The 16,197-nt window shown below is 42.6% G+C and overlaps 1 protein-coding gene across 2 annotated transcripts in view; it reads left to right on the top strand.

Moving 5' to 3' along the window:
• LOC141105887 (uncharacterized) overlaps nucleotides 1–16,197 on the top strand; it is an 82,068-nt gene that overhangs the window by 654 nt on the left and 65,217 nt on the right. The window lies entirely within an intron of this gene.

Raw genomic sequence — 16,197 nt, 5'->3', positions numbered from 1 at the left:
GGCTTCATCCTGTCCTGACTCTCAGCTGTTCACCTCCCCATCACAGCAATGAGCTCTTGTGATTCAATCCCCTCACATGCTCTCTTCTCTTCCCTGATACAGGAGCTCTGAGCTCATGGTTGGAGCGCTCCCTCCTGTGATGGAGGTGAATTGTAGGGCTCCATTCACACCAGATCACAGATGGAGTCGCTGTGATTCCAAATCGCTGCAAAGCACGGGATGGTTTTGCGATGCCATTACTTCTAATTGCACCCCAATCATGACGTGATTGTCGCCAAAAAGGAGCTCAGGTTCATTTTTTGAGCGACAGGCGTTGCAATTGCAGCGCGATTTGGGTGCCATTAAGTAGTCATGACATCACATTTTGCAGCGATTTGGCTTTGCGGCAATTCCGCCCGCAATCTGGTGTGATTGAAGCCTAAGAGCTGGGAGTGTGGTAGCAATGTCCTGGGAGTTTTTCAGTCAGGCTTCATGAGGTGCGCAAATAACCAACACCTATAGCAAGGTCATTATTCAGCTTTGGTCAAAGCTGCACAGTTTTGTTTTCATCTACAGGATCCTCTTACACACGTATGTATACTTTATAAATGTGAACTATGCCTTTAAATATGGTGAGCAGAGCTGTCCGCCTCCTAAAAAATGATCCCTGTCTGTGATGGGGAGTACTCCAATGGATGGGAATACCAAAGGAAATGTGGACTGTCTGAGATCCACCCCCTTCCTCAGTAGAAGGTACCCTAACCCCCAGCATCCAATCAGATTTGCTGGTCGCTGGTGTGTTCTGGTTGGCTACTTTATTAAGAAATACCGTACACAGGGCACTCAGCGATTCGAGGGTTGCTTGAGAACTACATTTCCCAGCATTCCTTGCTGGTGGAAAAGGACTAGTGCTCTATCACCAGAGGTTATTCCTAGGTCTAGTACTCCATTACTGGATGTGTGAGATCTCTGTTGTAAACTAAAACTGTGCTGTTCATGTGGGTCCTCAGAATAGAACCCGGAACGTGCTGGTGAGTGATACCCAACTTTAAGTAATATTCCTGCTTAAGCCTATCTATTCTTACAACTGTCCCCTCCTGACACCTATACTAACCTGTGTAAGAAAGATGTATGTACTTATTGTCCAGTCACATGATCACTTGTGTTGGTGCCGGCTGCAGGGCAGTGGCGAGAGCTCTGACATTGGCTGGGAATGTTGCCCATAGGCTCCCATGGTGCAGCTATTAGGCTCTCGCCCCTGCGGCTGACACGGGAGCTGGATCATGTGACCAGAGCAGGTTGACAATAGGTAGGTGTTAGGAGGGGGAGGAAACCTTTGTAAGACTAGGCCTTGGCTATTATTCTACTTTAAGTCTTACCATCATCTGAGTACTGCTGCATTATACATAGTGTGTAGGGATAGCTGGGTCACCCATGTGCTGCCTGTGTTGTCGGATGACTTGCCCAAATAGAGCGATTACATGCTTCTGGCCCATGTAAGGGAATTATACAGAAAATGTTAAAAATGAATCTCCCCCCCACCCCCCCCCCCCCCCCTTTTTTTTTTTTTTTTTTTTTTTCAAATGAAACAAAAAAATGCACCCATGCTGAATAAAGTGCATTTGTTACTTAGGAGTCTTCAAAGCATTGCAGCCATAATCGGCTCATCACGGGTGCGATGCTGAGTCTCCTCACATATTTCTCCAGCCACAGGTCTGTACAGAGGTATGGACCCGAGTTACAGGGCTGGAGGGAGGATCAGTGGACTGAGACATCAGTGGACATAACCACACTTCTACTCCATTAAGATCTACGAGTCTCTGCTGTGGTGGCAGCTGGGACTTGTCTTTTCATTTTCTGGTTCCTGTGGCTGTGTGTGGGCAAACTGAAAAATGCACAGGGTGAGGAAGCGTGCATTTTTTCACATGTTCACAAAGCAAAAATGTGTGTCATGCTTACAGTGCCATTGAAATGAATGGGCTGCTCCATGTGGCCTGTAATGTGAATGGGGACTAAATATGGGTTTCATATGAAACCTGGTCAGAATAGTGGGCAAAGCAACCGGACTGAAAGTTGCCCTTACTGGGAGAATATGCTTCTGCAGACTCCTGCTAGCTTGTCTAAGTGACCAGGTTCCTAGGCATTTTGCCATGTGACCTGCTTAAAGGATAAGTTCACCTTTTAAAATAAAGGCACATTTATTTTTTTTAGCAGGTAAACAAATGTGTATTTATTATTTTTAATTTTTTTTCCTCTTTTCTTAGGAGCCTGTAAAGCATAGCACTTGTGATCAGCAGATCGTGGGTGCAATGTCAGGCTCCTGCAGACTTGTCAGCGTGCCTGTCTGCCTCCGATACAGGAGGACAGTTACTTCAGTCCTAGAAGCTCAATGGACTACAAGAGTACTCGTCAGCACCCTTGCCGTCCATTGAGAACTACAACCCATCATCCCCAAATGATGATGGTATTTGTAGGCATTCATTCACAGAACTCTGAATGTGACCATGTGGGTGGAGCCCCGCACAACCTCACTCTTTAAATTGTGACAGCAGGTGCGAGGAGAAGATCCCTGGCCGCTGTCACAGGGGGGATCTGGGGGAAGAGCTACAGGTGCGGGAACATGTTCCCACAGGTGAACTCTTCCTTTTAAGAGACAGCCCAGAGTTTTCTTCAGTAGTAGTAGTATTTTAGTTGCTCTGTGTATTTATCTGTCTCAGCAAGATGATAAAATAGCTTTAGGGACACTTGCAGTGACACACATGTTACTGTAAGGTATGTGTGATAGTACATTGCCATTCATTTTGAATGCCACCTTAAATCCTAAGACTGCATTTAAAAGAAGTAAAGGATTTTTTTTTTTTTTTTGCAGTTTTATACTTACTTAGGTGGATGCAGCATCGGTCCCCCAGCGCCTCTACACTGAGAACCGAGCGATCGAACACCGCCGATCACTTGATTTTCAGAGAGCTGTAGACTGTCAGTCACAGCTCTCTGCTCTTCTCCCTCCTCGCTCATTGGAGTGCTGAGCTGTGGAGGGGCTGTCTCACTGAGCAGGGTGACAACCCAGGCACCTGGCGGATCCAGACTATAAAATTGTGATGATGCGATGCCCGGACTGAGATCCGTGACGTCAGCAGAGAGCGGACTTCGGTCTGTTTTCTGCTGAAAATGGGTCACTGAGTGCAAAACGATTTGCACTCCTGTGATCTATAGAAGTACAGCCAAACTAGCTTTGATTGGACTTCTCCTTTTTTTAATGTCACTGTAAATAGTTTTTGGGCCAGGCTGGCCCAAACAAACCTCTCCTGAACGATTTAACTTGACAGATAGTAACCCACGTTTAAAACGTCCGTTTTGCCGCGTTTAAAACAGTTTGAAAAAAACCTTTTTATTCCAAAATAGCCAAAAATTAAACTCCTGTAAATGAAACACGAGTTACTGCGTTTAGAAGCGTTTGGCGCTTGAAATGCCTCCTAAACTCAGCGTCTGAACTCTTTTTTTTTTTTTTTTTTTTTTTTTGCTTTCCAAAAAAGGCCTCTCAACTGTCTAAAAACGACATTAAACGAACCTCTGTCCGTTTACCAGCTGTATTAACTGTCTGTAACCTCAGCTCTGTATACGGCACTGTGTTAAGCAGTAGGACAGGAACTTTCTGGCCCACTTTAGTAAGGCTAAGCGCTGTTCAGTCATTCACAGGAAGCATTGTATTCTTTGATTACATAGCTTCCTCTGATTGGCTAGGGCAGAGGCGGGCAGATGTCACAATTTCTGCCTCAGCTAGTCAGAGGAAGCTTTGTATTTCTTCATAGAATTCAAAGCTTCCTGTGAATGGGTGAGCAAAGGTCAGTCCGCGACTGTTTCCTTCCAGGAGCAGGAAGGGTAGTCTGTCCCACTGCAGGAATGCAGTCCTGTATACTGTATGTAGCTGAGGCTACATATAGTTTATACAGCACACCCAGCAAGCTCACCGGTTAGTGCAGTAAATAGTTTGGGCCAGTTTGGCCAAAGCAAAGCTATTTAAAGAAACATTAAAAGTGGAGTTGGGCTTTAATGCACTAAGGCAATGCACATGCGTTGCAGGGCACCACAAGACATGGTGACACTCTACAGTGCATGGTTGTCTGGAAAATGATTGCACATCCTTCTGCATTGGCAGCCTATTGAAAATGAATGTGCTAACACAATCCACAAGAACGATATAGTGGGAGGACCCAGTCCCGCTGACTGCATCCCAAAACGCTTCACTTTTATCATGCGGGCTGGTATCTGTTTTGCCAGGCACTGCAGTGCACTGTCATCTCAACACATTCTAACACTTGAAATGCTTGCTCTGCAGCACATTGCGGTGACCTGCAGTGCCATCCATAGCACTGCAGAAGAATGCCGCACTTCTCCACCCATCACACCAGCGTTGTGGTGTTGAGCATCTGGTGTGTGTAGCCAGGACTGGCTGTCGTAGACAAGTTTGTGGACCTGGCTAAAAAATGGTTAGCATGGTATATATGACCCCTGGGATTATTCTAGGACAAGTTTACCAGTCCTAATTGGACACCAGCAGGATATGTACAGTGCAGGCTTTACTCAGATCATGGGTATGCTAGACCACAAGGTATAGCAACAGTGCTGTTGGTATTCTATTCTGAGAGCCCTGACCAAATTTTGTTTTTAGAGCCCTTTGTAAGGGTCTTCTGCCAAGGTAGGTATTTTTCTCCAAAGGTAAGTATGGTCATTTGTGCACAGTGAGCTCTACTAGTGTATATTATTTCATTCCTGGCATGCATTTGCATCCTAGACACAGGGCAATGATCATTAATCATTATCCTGCCAAGTGTGGCTTCCTGCAGATATACGTGTAACCATGTGGGCTGTGTCCAATTTAAGGATTTGAAACTGATCCCATGTCAGGTGAGCTATCTGTAAGTGCACATTGATTGCTGACACTTACAGTTTAGTGATGCCTTTCAGAAAACGTTTTATGCATAGATGGTTGCTTAGATGTTGACTGATGTTTATAAAGGTATGTAAAGAATATATGGAATGGCCTACAAGGTAAGTTTTGGAAACGGTCTACAAGGTAAGTTGTAGAAATGGCCTTCAAGGTAAGTTTCAGTTCGTAAACACCGTCTTGGACGTCCGTGCAGCCCATCGTTTGCATAAGCTCGTTTGTACTATAAACCTTTAAAATGAAAACATGCAGGTTTTTAGATTATGCTGACGTTTTCAGCATATTTATTTTTTTGGCATGGTAGATTTTTTTTTTTTCCTCCCCAGTTCCATCTGTTTTTGTGTTTATCTGAGATCAGCGGTCTATTTTTATCCACTGAGCTTTATCTATTTTTGTTGGCTTAGCTTTTAAATGACATAGGTATTTCTGAACATTGGTTGATCGATCTGTTAGTGTTTTTTAAGTTGCATCCTTTTACTTGGATGGATGTGGTAATGGTTTGCTGAATGCTTATGTGTTTCCACAAGGGCAGATTGGTTTAGGTCAAGTCTGTTATTCCTCTGGGAGTGTATGGCGTACTACTGAATTTAGAAACTAATGGGAATCTGCTTGGGTGTCGTGTGTTTACAATGGATGATACACCCATAAAGTGACTGTGTCTGTGTGTATATACTTCATAGTGTTTTTTTTCTACCTTATCTGAGGTCAGATATTGTTGTTAACTTGTAGGTTGGTTTAAGAACGCCATGGATAACCACATCCTATTAAGATGCCAAATCTGTATGTGTATGGCCAGCCCATTTAAAAAAAAAAAAGAAATGCTGGTTGATAAAGTCCCAATTTACACTGATGCGGTGCGGGGAACCACATGATTCAGACAGGAATCGCACCCCATTCCTGTTCAAATCACATGCGATTCTTTGCTGTGCGACTTGAACCCATTGATTTTTGTCTGACGCAAATCGCACTGTGCCCACACAAAAAAGGTGCATGCACCTTTTTTCTTTCTCTCCTTTTATTGCTGCTTTGGAATCGGATTGCTTGGGTGTTAGCATTCATGCGATCCGATTCAGCCAATCACACTGCGTTTTGTAAAACCATTTTTGCTGTGTTAACTTGACATTGACACCTGCAGTGGTCCAAATGAATGGAGTGCGATTGTGGTGCGGGAAACACACAGGAATCGCTGCAAATGCTGCACTGCATTAGTGTGAACAGGGACTAAGGCTTTTTGCACACTACTTCCAACAAATTTAAGCCAGGTACACACGGACCAAATGTCGAGAGACATTTGCCGGTTCAAAAAAAAAGGCCGATCTTAGGCCTGTGTTATATGTCTGACAGAAGCTGACCGTTTGGATGAACGTGCTGGAAAACCAGCAGCCGAGCGACTCCCGATCAGCGCCTGCCAATGGCAGAGAGTGCTTAGCGGAGTGTTCTGGTGGGGGGATGTATCCCTGTCAGAAAACGGCTCAGCAGGGGAGATCGCTGTACCAATGTCAGATGGCTAGTACAGCGGCTCCGACTGCTGGGTTGCTCGAAAAAAAAAAAAAAAAAAAAAAACTAGTGTTTTTTGGCATGCAGGCACTTTTTTTTTTTTTTTTTTTGTACTGATCTAAATGCAGCCCATTTTTTTTTCATTATGCCAGTACACACAGGTGTGTATATATGTGCTGCATATAGATGGGTAACAAAAATAAATCTACTTTGCTGGTTGGTATTGTACATCCACAGAATGTTATTTTGAAGAGCTTAGAATTGCATTCTGGGAGTTGGAATTTTTTACTTGTGCATGCGCACAATAAACTCAAGACATTTCAGGCAGTAATACTGATGTGCAAACATCAGTATTGTGTACTAGTACTCGATTAGTAGTTTTGGTTTAAATTGGCTTGCTTTTTTGGCTGTAAATTAAGTCTGGGTGTGATGGCTAGTATTCTTGTTGGGATTGTGATGGTGTTGAAACTGTTTCCCTTGCTGAAAAATTTATTGATATCCTTATGTGGCAGTATAGGGTCTGGAAATCGGATGATATGTTTCCTTGTTGTTAAACGCATCCTTGAATTTTTCTATGCTGATACAAATATTTAAAATGCGTGCTGTTTTATTATATTCTAAAATCCTTTGCAGGATATCATGCGTCGTAATTCCTCCTATATTTGTTGCGTCCTTAAAGCCCAGTTGTGGATTTTTAATTGCTTACATAAGGGCACTAGCAGACCAAGCCTGACAATGATCAGCTGAATCTTTGTCATTAAGATGGCCCATGGCTCTGCATTCCACAGGTCACAGTAAAAACAAGGTGACCCACATGCGGGTGTAACTGTCGCCCATGTTTTGTGGTTTCATATGTAGTCAAGTCGGCATGGCATAGGTCATGTGAAGACTAAAAACAAGAATATGTGCAGCCTTCCCAAGCCGTCATCATATCTTGCATCTTTCCAAGGCAACAGCTGCAGACAACGTCCCAGCTGCAAATATCTGCACTGAAACATTAGAAATGGGTCACACGTGATCTATTCCAGACAACGCTTGCATGGAAGTTACAGATTTATTTGCAGTGGTCCAATTGGGAACCAGAATAGGATGTAAAGTGATGTATCCCATCTACAGGAAATAGTCTTCTAGAAAGAAAACAGTGGTGGTTCAACTTGTGCAGAAAACTGGAAATACGTCTAGATGCTACGAGGGACGTGTTTAAGGTCACCATTTGGAAAAGTCTGTTTGTTTCAAACCTAACTTTTTGTAGCAAGTGTGGCCAAATGTTCCACTTAAAAGTGAACCTCTCTCTTTAAGGCTGGGTTCACATCTAAGCTGCATGCGGCTCACAGCGGGGGTACAGTGCGTCACCATTTCAGGTCCGATTTCAGCCAGAATTTTTGGCTGAAACGGACCAAAAGACACACAGGACCCGGTGCAAATTTGTACCAGTGCCGCAGCAGAGATATGTGAACCGGTTCCATAGAGCGCCAGTCACAATCTCCTGCTATTGCGAATTGGATGTGGGGAATCCAATTTGCACTAGTGTGAACCCAGCCTTAAATTTACTTTTCTGACAACACTACTTAATGCTAAACTATGGGAACACACACAAAAAATGACCAGGGTTTAATAACCTTTATCATGCTGACCACTTTCTATGGTATGTAAACCTTGCTTTACATGAATGTAGGGGAAGTGCAGCTCTAACTTTATTCCCAGCCTGCTTGAATGAAAGCACTTCATGTCTGGTAGCCAGTGCTATGGTTGTGTTTTCAACTTCCTCTCCTGGCAGTTCACAAAACACTGCCTCATGCTTCATTTTGTCAATAGCCAGGGGAAGAGAGAGGCAGAGATTTGACCATAGCCCTGGGGTCCTACAAAGCTTATGTCTGAGCAGGCAAGAAGTATAGGGGACTTGTACTTCCCCTGCTGTAAACAAAGATTTACCTAATGTTAAAAGGGGTCTGCAAGAAAAACATATATATACCTGCTGCTGCTTTTTAAATGATGGAATTTATAACGAATTGAATGCGGTCCTTTTTTTTTATTTATTTATTTTTTTTGGTGCCCAGAGTTGGGCTCTAAGTACAGTATATGTACTACAATTTTCCTGCCATTAACTGGGCAAAACCAGGCCTCTGGCCCATTCTGCATAATCCCACTCTCTGATCTCTGTAATTATGGTGCCCATTTGAATGATGGGGAACTGGAGTTTGTCAGTTTGACATAAATGCCAGTCTCACCCCACAGACGTGCACTGTGCATATTTAAGGGTAGATTCACACCAAGTGTGGTAGCACTAGTTTGGATGGCTATTCCAACGCAGTCCTACTGCAAGGCGAAGCAAAATGACGACTTCTAACTGGCGGATTTACGCCACCATGTTTTAGTGGTTTGTGCTGAAAAATACTGCATGCACTATGTAGAACCTAATGAGACGTGACATTTCAAAAACGTTTGAGAAAAATAAGTTTGTACGGTGGTATGTGCTACAATTGGTGCATTGACACAGCTGTGATCTAAAGCAGCTACATGTGTGAATGTACCCTGAGTTCACATATGCTGCGGCCAGTGCGTCCCTGTTCACAGATTCAGGTGCAAATCTGGTCCGAATTTTTGCTTGAATTTGCACCTGAATCGGAACTAAAGACGCACAGGACCCTTTCCAAATGTGGACCGCCGTCCCAGAGGTGTGTGAACCTGCTCCATTGTGAGCTGGGCACATTCTCCTGTCATGCCTATTGAGTGCGGGTAAACCCACATCCAATTGGCATAAGTGTGAACCCAGCCTAAAGGTGTTTTATGTCTAGGTTTTTTGCATGGTTTTGTTTTCTTCAAGATTTTGTAAACTTGAAGCCTGAAAACCCCCAAGCCAGTGATTTTTTAAAAAGTTTTTTTTTTTTTTTTTTAAATTCATATTTGAACTGGTCATATGAGAACTTGGGTATGAGCTGTCTCAATGCTGTATCTGAACAGAAGAGAAATGCAGGAACCTTTCAATGCTGCTCAGTACAAATTCCTGGTTCTGACAAGTCATCTCAGTGCTTGGGGATGCATTTCCTTTGTGGCAACTTATGTTAAAAGGAATATGGGCAGATGCCTCTGAAATTGAAGCTGCAGCCCTTATTTTCTTGAATTTTTCCAAATGGGTGCACCAAAATCCTGACTGTGTAGAATGCTGATGCCAAGGGTCCAGTGTGGAAAGGAAAACACAATTCTACTGTGAATCTTCAATACATGAACGTTAAACTGAAAAGGGAACCCCCCTCCCCCATGCAGCTGGGGCCCCTGGGCAGTGCCGAGGGGTGCCCACTCATTAAAATGGCCCTGCCCCCTCCTCATGCCACTAGCCGGGTATCTACTCTCCGCACTCGTCGTCACAATTCAAAGAGCAGTTCACAGGTCCCTTTGCAGCTGACAGCTTGTAGTTCTCAGTGAGCTACCAGGTCACTAATGAACACTCATGCTCCTGACCAGACCAAAGAAATTAAATAAATGCACATTTTTTTTTTTTTATTTGCAAAAAAGTGCATTTATTTTTTGTAAAGGTGAACTTATCTTTTAAGGTAAAACAATCCTTCAGCCTTTAGAACTGCTTTAAGCATAGTGTGGAAGGGTTTGCTTAGCTTCCTCTAACTCCTCAGGTAGATGCCTAAGGCCTGATTCACACCTATGCATTTGTAAAGCATTTTTGCAGGTTTGCACTACAGTGTATTCAACATGGTTTCCTATGGAACACGTTCTGTAGTGCAAATCTGCAAAAAGCACTAAAAATGCATATATGTGTATCAAGCCTAAGGACCCCCTGTGCAATTTGCTCCGCAGCTGCCATGGAGATGTGTGAACGGACTCTGTTGTGAGCCGGGCACACTCTCCTGTAATGTGAATTGGTGTGGGAGTTTTCAAAAGCCTTTCAATGCTCTGCTTTAAATCTGTTTAATCTGAAATATGTAGTAGCTCTAAAGTGTGCCTAGAATGTTGGTGGGTTCATGCTTTTTATGGCACCCGAATGAATAGTTTGGGGGCTGAATTAGAATTGTATGTAAGGAAAACTGGTTGATTCTTGTGAATACAGGGTCCTAGGTCTTGTAAACGTGGGCTCCATTCAGTGGATGTATCTGATAAGTGTCTCCAGCAGAAGATCTTAAACACACAAGTGCTCTTGGTGAAGCATTCATTCTGAACATGTGTAGACTGCAGCAACATTTCATCATGCAAGCCCCTCACTTTACTGGTGCCCCCCACAGAGCAGATGTTCCAAGCTGGATGAAATTGGATACATTTGTTCAATATAATAAAATGTAAACCATCGTACATTGGTGTTGGCACTAAGCTGCATGAACAATACCCTATTTCACATGACTATGGTCTATAGGTTTCAGGAGCCAGAAAGTTAATTTAGCTGAAGCTTCATTGCTTTTATTACACTTTGACCCCTTTTTGGATTGCTTGATCAGCTTCAGTTTGCATAAATTTACCAGAGGTTTCTCTTCTATTTGGTGGTTGTTGAGACCTCTGTGAGGCATTTGCACACACAAGAAATTGGGGTTCACCTTCCCAGGCAATCGACTATTTAGCTTAGTGTCTGCTTTGATCGTATAACCGCTGCCAGGTCAACACTGGTTTAGATAATTGAATCCTGTAACATGTTACCCCATTTGCCTGGAGAAGAATTTGCACTTTATTCTATGACATACTTTTGAAAAATGTATTATCTTTCATGAAAATGTCTGAAAATTTGCATGTATGTTTTAATAAAAATATTTGAATTGGCGTCTGGAGCTTTTATTTTGTATACCTTATTTTCACAGGGCAGCTGTTATGGGGGACCAGTTGACTATTATGTAAATGTTTTCTGCTGACTTTTCCAAGCATCAAACACCTTTTTAGATTAAAAAATACAATCCTTATTTTCACTTAATATAAGATTAATCTCCCCCCCCATATTTATTTTAAAAACACCCCTTTTCTGTGTGTTTAAAAACCAGAGAATATATTCCTTTTACTGCTGCCCCCATCCCTCAAGACTAGTCTATTAAATACTTAATCTCCGTCAGACTTAGATGAAATTGTTTCCAATAGGCCCAGTTTATACCAAACCAGGGTGGATAAAAATAAATGACTTTTTTTTTTTTTAACTAATTTTCTTGTATTTAATAACGTCTGACCTACCCCAGCAAAAGATGTAAAAGCCAGCAGCTACACATACTGATTTTTTTAACAATGGGATACGTGCCTGTCCTGGAGTCCAGCGATGTCTGTACCGCAGCTGATGATTCCATCGGCTGTCAGGTGCCGCCGCTGCCATGGCAGGTAATTGAACCCAGCAGTGCAGCATTACGGCTTCACGCTGGGTCACTACCGCCATGCGTGTGGCACCGCTGCGCTCTCCTGTTGGGGGGCGGTAGCTGAGCTGTGATGTAATTTGCCCCAGCCCGGACTCCTGGAAGTGGGGACAGGATACCTGTCAAAGATAGGAGTCCTTACATTTAAAGGGCACCTGTCGTTTCAGATTCATCATGGCAGTGCCTGTTAGTGGGCATCCACTCACCTGCTGTTTCCACGTCCCTCACCTTGTGTCACTGCCGCATCACCAGCCGTCCCATTAAAGTGAATGGGGCTGTTGGTGAGTCAACAGCGGGTCAGAGGAGCTGCTGTGAGACAGAGGACAGTTGCTCTTTAAAAATTTTTGATGTAAATCAAGCCTTTTTACTAGTAATTTAAATCAAATCCACCCTGTACCAAACTGAGCACAATACAGCTTGTTAGAACACGCAGTAAAGCGGAGATGCATGACATCTGAGCACCACAAATGCTATTTCATTCATTTTTAATATTCAAAGCAAACTTGCCTATCCATCAATGTCTCCATGCTTTATTTAGCTGAGAAATCACTTTGAAAAAACACACCCCTAGCATTTCTGGCCATCTTGAATAAGGGCAGTTGATTTATGTAGCATTTACTTCCTGGAATCCAGCTGCCCATAGCTCAGGCATGCAGGTGTTCTGTCAGAAAGCCGCTACCAATCATAAAAGGCAACCAAAGTGACGTTCTGTCGCAGCCATCTTGGTACACCCACACTCGGCCACACTAAGCCTACAGTCTGAAGTCGCAAAGCAGACATCTTTTTACACCCACCGGAGTCTTGCATTTCACATTCCATTTTTTACCAGTAAACTGAGCTTATATTGTGAAATACAGGATTTTGAAATCTGTCAAGCTGTTTTGATGTTGAATCCTAAAAGTAGTGATGTTCTGTCAGATTGGCAAACTTGTGAGAGCAGCAGGCTTGCTGCTGCTTTTAAAATTCAACATCAAAACAATGTCACGGATTTCTAAATACTGTATTTCACTATATAAGCTGTTTATTGGTAAAAATATGTGTGAAATGCAAGACTTCAGTGGGTGTAAAAAGGTGTCCACTTGCCGCCTTCTGACTGTAGGCTGAGTGCAGGGGTACCAAGATGGCTGTGACGGAACATCACTTCCGTTGCATTTTCTAATGGGTAGTGGCCTTCTGACAGGACATGGGCAGGAGAGTGTGCTTGGCTGAGAAAACCTCTTTCCCTCTCCTGAAGACTCCTGGAATGTATAACATAATTTACCTGGGCATGAAAACCAGGAAGTAACTGAAGAAATGTTCAAAAAAAAAAAAAAATGCTAGTGACCTAAGGATTAAAAATGGCCAATGTTGATTGACAGAGTGAAGTTCTACTTTGAAGTGATTGTAAACAATCACCTCATAAAACAACCCATTCAGTTCAAAATAGAAATGAAAAGAATCATTTTTTTTTTGTATAGATAGAAAAATACAATATATAAACCTTTTATTGTGTGTCAGGACAAGTCTGATCATTGGGGGGAGGGCACTGAGTTCCAACATAGCTAGAGAACTGATCACAGTGTGTTCTTGGTGTAACCAGTTTGTAATAGGAGAGCAGAGGGAAGGACAGGAGCACCAGGGATTTCACATAAAGGAAGCGATACAAAGAGAACAGAAGACTTTCTCATACACATATATAACTCTCTCGATATAGATATATATTATAATATATATATATATATATATATATATATATATATATATATATATATATATATATATATATATATATATAATTGGGGGTAATAAACTCCTTAAGGAAAATGCCAATGTAATGGTTTTAGTTCCAGTGAACCAAACAAAATAGTGTATCAATGCAACGCATTCAAAAAAACATGGCAACTCAAATACAATTAGCATGCAGCAAGGCTTGCTAAATTCACTGCACTCAATGTGAATTTAGACTGAACTGAGCTCGAGCAATATTAAACCATGAGATGCATATGTAGCTCATAGTCTACTCAGTTACTTCAAGTGGTTGTATAGAATGCATTAAAAGTGTCAATACATGCTATATTACCTTGTGTTAATACTCGCTCATCCACTAGAGAATTTCATTTTTCTGTAGACTGCAAAAATCCTGGTTGATTCTTGTCACTGTCCCTCTTTCTTTGTCTGGCTGTGCCCCCGCTGCAGCCTGTGGCTGTGTAGACCAGATGTTGACATCTACTGAACATGCTCCAGTCTCTGTTCCCTTCTAAACTGTTCATTTCCTCCTTTTTTTTTTTTTGTTTTTTAATTTTTACTTATCTGTGCAACTATAGTCATGTGTGGGCATATACACAGTGGTACATGACACTTGCCGCCCCCCCACCTCCTCTCCTTCCTCCTCCTTCTCCCATGTCTTTTCAGGGTCTCTTTAGGTCTGGTTCACACTTATGCAAGTTGCGTTGATGAATTCTCTAGATGCGTTTTTTTTTTTGGGGGGGGGGGGGGGGGGGTTTCACACGTTTTTGATGCTTTTTGCATTTTTGGGATTTGTCTGTTTTGGGAGAGAATTTAAGTTTTCATTGATGTCTATGGAATCAGAAATGCAATCTGCTGCAGGGGAAAAAAGCCCCGACCCTTTCCAAAAAACTCACCAGTGGAAAATGCACAGATGTGAGTGTGACCCATAGGAAACCATGTTAAATGTACTGTAGTGCTTTTCTGCAAAACCGAAAACTCATAACGATTTGATAAAAGTGATTGTTATTGCAACAGAGAACATTCTTTGAAATATAAATTTGTATAAAGCTTTACAACCTTTTGTTGTAAATTTTTTTTGGGGGGGGGGTCATGTGACCGGCACAGCACCAGACAACGCTGTGGAGACAGTTTCCTACATGTACACAGTACTATAAATTCCCTCAGAACTTTCCCTGAGGTCAGGAAAGGACTGGGAAAAGTCATGTGACCTCTGAACAGCAATGATAAAGATTTTTTTTTTATATATTCAATATAGTGGCATGAGCTTTGTATACAAATAGTTGAATTGATGACAATTAAACATTATATGTTTAGTATCATTTTAGGGCAAAACGCCTGGTACTTTCAGCACCCTTCTTGTTTTTTTTATCCAGATAAATGGATGGATTGAGCCGCCAACACTGTAGTCTGTATAACAATTTCTTGGTGACTGGCTACAAAGGAATGACAATAAAACAAAAAATCGGACTTGTTTCATAGGCAAATCCACTTTGCATTACAAGTGCAAACTACAAGTGCAAAGTGTACTTGGAAGTGCAGTCGCTGCAGATCTGAGGGGTAGATCTAAAATGAGGGGAAGCTCTGCTGATTTTATTATCCAGTCGTGCAAGCTAAAATTTTTGTTTTTTGTATTCTTGCATGCCCCCCTCGGATCTACAGCAACTGCACTTTCAACTGCACTTGTAGTGCAAAGTGTATTTGCCTTTAGTAAATAACCCCCTAAGGCTCTCGCCGAAACGTGGCAGTTTTTGTTTTGTTGTGACCAATTTGTTATACAGACTACAGTGTTGCCAGCTCAATCCATCCATTTGCTTTGTTTTGGTGTGTACGGACAGGCACCTGTATGTGGGCGCTGCTCCTCTCAGACTTCATTTTCATCCAGATATTGCTGTAGTGCACATTTTTCCAGTCTTTTCTGTTTGATCCTGAAACATGTCTGCTTCTGGAACCACTACCTCATTAATTTCAAAACGTGATTTTCTTTTTAATGTTAAAGCTTTCATTTGTTTCTTGTGACCACCAATTAAATTCAGATCTGCTTTAGAACGTGATTAGTGATGCTGTAAGAGGTGGTTAAACAACACAGGGTTTTTAAGTTGTACGTTTTTGTCTATCCTGCAGTGCTGTGGATGTAGGGGAGTTCAGAGAACAAAGATAATGGTAAATTGAGTTACTCGGCTTTTAGCTGTAGTTTTTAGTTTTAGTAGGTTTGGTTTACTCTGTGCGAAGTGCGCCCCTGAGCCCTGCACTCTGTACGTAGCCTAGGGCTGGGGAAAAAAAATCGATTTAAATCTTGAATCGAGTTGAGAGGTCAAATCGATTAAAAATTTAAGCCAATCGATTTTTTTTTTCCACTGCGCCAGTCCTTAAGCGCTGCAGGCATGAGTTTTTAGGCGAGGCCGTGGCTTCGGCCGGACGCTGCGGATTAGGCCGAAGCCGCGGCCTCGCCTAAAAGCTCATGCCCGCAGCGCCTCAGGACCGGCGCGGTTTCCAAAGAAAAAAAAAAACTCGATTCGAATCGTGAATCGAGGTGTGTGTGTGTGTGTTTTTTTTTTTTTTTTTTTTTTTTAAGGGACGCTCCCCGGAGCCCTGCACTCTGTACGTAGCGCGCCCTCCCCCAACCCTGCACTCTGTACATAACGCGCCCAACTCTGTACGTCACGCGCCCGCCCCCAACCCTGCACTCTGTACGTCATGCACCCTCCCCCAATCCTGCAC

Source organism: Aquarana catesbeiana, linkage group LG08 (assembly GCF_042186555.1).
Source record: "Aquarana catesbeiana isolate 2022-GZ linkage group LG08, ASM4218655v1, whole genome shotgun sequence".
NCBI classification, from domain to species: domain Eukaryota; kingdom Metazoa; phylum Chordata; class Amphibia; order Anura; family Ranidae; genus Aquarana; species Aquarana catesbeiana.
The sequence above is the reverse complement of the archived record's forward strand: the minus strand, read 5'-3'. Positions and strand labels throughout refer to the sequence as shown.